The sequence below is a fragment of the Panthera onca genome, chromosome B4, assembly GCF_046562875.1.
Source record: "Panthera onca isolate mPanOnc1 chromosome B4, mPanOnc1 haplotype 2, whole genome shotgun sequence".
NCBI classification, from domain to species: Eukaryota; Metazoa; Chordata; class Mammalia; order Carnivora; family Felidae; genus Panthera; species Panthera onca.
The window spans coordinates 97,148,377-97,150,450 of record NC_138345.1 but is presented as its reverse complement, the minus strand read 5'-3'; the positions used below and the strand labels follow the sequence as shown (position 1 = coordinate 97,150,450).

The following is a 2,074-nucleotide window of genomic DNA, read 5'->3' as shown; positions in this document are numbered from 1 at the left end:
ATATGCACAATATGATAATAATTCCAACAAGCTTTTATTAAATTAAATGGAATGTTTTGTTGTTAATCATCATATAGTTGTGTTCAAGTAAATAATGCAATATATAGCTTAGTTAAAATTACCCTATAAAGACATCATTTTGTGAGGAAGTTTGCCTATTCTTACCCATGAGAATAACAATTTTGAGTGACATAAATAACATCATTTTAAGGAACAAAAATTCATCCTATTGAAGCATTAAAATCCCAGATTTAGTGAAAATGACAAAAGGATTTGTATCTGAATCTGAAATAAAAACATTTTAAGAGATATCCACTCCCAGTTTATCCTTATTGGAGATTTGATGATGACCATTATCCAACATGACTAAGAAAACAGTATTAGTGACTAGTGTCCTTGGCTTTCCCAACTCTTAATATTTCTTTCTTTCTTTTTTTTTTAATACGGAACACTTCACGAATTTGCGTGTCATCCTTGCACAGGGGCCGTGCTAATCTTCTCTATATCATTCCAGTTGTAGTATATGTGCAGCCGAAGCGAGCACCGAACTCTTAATATTTCTGATCACATGGCAGCTTTCCCCATTTCCATCCTACTGGGGTATCACAGTCCCACTTATAGGCCCTCAGTATGGCTAAGTACATTGTGTGTGTATATACATATTTCTATAGTGAGAATGTCTAATATATATGTAATAGGTACCCACAGGAAAAGGAACAAATGAACGGTGCAGAAGTATCTGAGAAGAAAGTAATCGAAAATTTTCTAAAACCAACAAGTCATTAAGCTACAGATCTAAGTTCTAAAAAAAAAACAAATCAGATATATAAAAAAGAAAGAATGAAAAACTAAACCATATATAGACACATCATAAGACTACTGTTAAAAAACATGACAAAGGGAGGGGGTTCCGGAAGATGGCAGCGTAGGAGGACGCGGGGCTCACAGCGCGTCCTGCCGATCACTTAGATTCCACCTACACCTGCCTAAAGAACCCAGAAAACCGCCAGAGGATTAGCAGAAGGGAGTCTCCGGAGTCAAGCGCAGACTAGAGGCCCACGGAAGAGGGTAGGAAGGGCGGCGAGGCTGTGCGCGCTCCACGGACTGGCGGGAGGGAGCCGGGGCCGAGGGGCGGCTCGCCGGCCAAGCAGAGCCCCCGAGTCTGGCTGGCAAAAGCGGAGGGGCCGGACAGACTGTGTTCCGACAGCAAGCGCGACTTAGCGTCTGGGAGGTCATAAGTTAACAGCTCTGCTCGGAAAGCGGGAAGGCTGGAGGACAAAGGGAGGGAGAGCTGCTGAGCCCCCGGACGGCAGAGCTCAGCTTGGCGGGGAACAAAGGCGCCAGCGCCATCTCCCCCACCCATCCCCCAGCCAAAATCCCAAAGGGAACCAGTTCCTGCCAGGGAACTTGCTCGCTCCGCGCAAACACCCAACTCTGTGCTTCTGCGGAGCCAAACCTCCGGCAGCGGATCTGACTCCCTCCCGCTGCCACAGGGCCCCTCCTGAAGTGGATCACCTAAGGAGAAGCGAGCTAAGCCTGCCCCTCCAGCCCCCATGCACCTTGCCTACCCACCCCAGCTAATACGCCAGATCCCCAACAACACAAGCCTGGCAGTGTGCAAGTAGCCCAGACGGGACACGCCACCCCACAGTGAATCCCGCCCCTAGGAGAGGGGAAGAGAAGGCACACACCAGTCTGACTGTGGCCCCAGCAGTGGGCTGGGGGCAGACATCGGGTCGGACTGCGGCCCCGCCCACTAACTCCAGTTATACACCACAGCACAGGGGAAGTGCACTGCAGGTCCTCACCACGCCAGGGACTCTCCAAAATGACCAAACGGAAGAATTACCCTCAGAAGAATCTCCAGGAAATAACAAGAGCTAATGAACTGATCAAAAAGGATTTAAATAATATAACAGAAAGTGAATTTAGAATAATAGTCATAAAATTAATCGCTGGGCTTGAAAACAGTATACAGGACAGCAGAGAATCTCTTGCCACAAAGATCGAGGGACTAAGGAACAGTCACGAGGAGTTGAAAAACGCTTTAAACGAATTGCAAAACAAAATGGAA

The 2,074-nt window shown here is 46.6% G+C and overlaps 1 non-coding gene across 1 annotated transcript; it reads right to left on the bottom strand.

Moving 5' to 3' along the window:
- Positions 1-437: 437 nt before the first annotated feature.
- LOC132660431 (U6 spliceosomal RNA) lies at positions 438-544 on the bottom strand. Its single transcript, XR_009601781.1, has one exon. It is a non-coding gene; the product is annotated as a U6 spliceosomal RNA (small nuclear RNA).
- Positions 545-2,074: the final 1,530 nt, after the last annotated feature.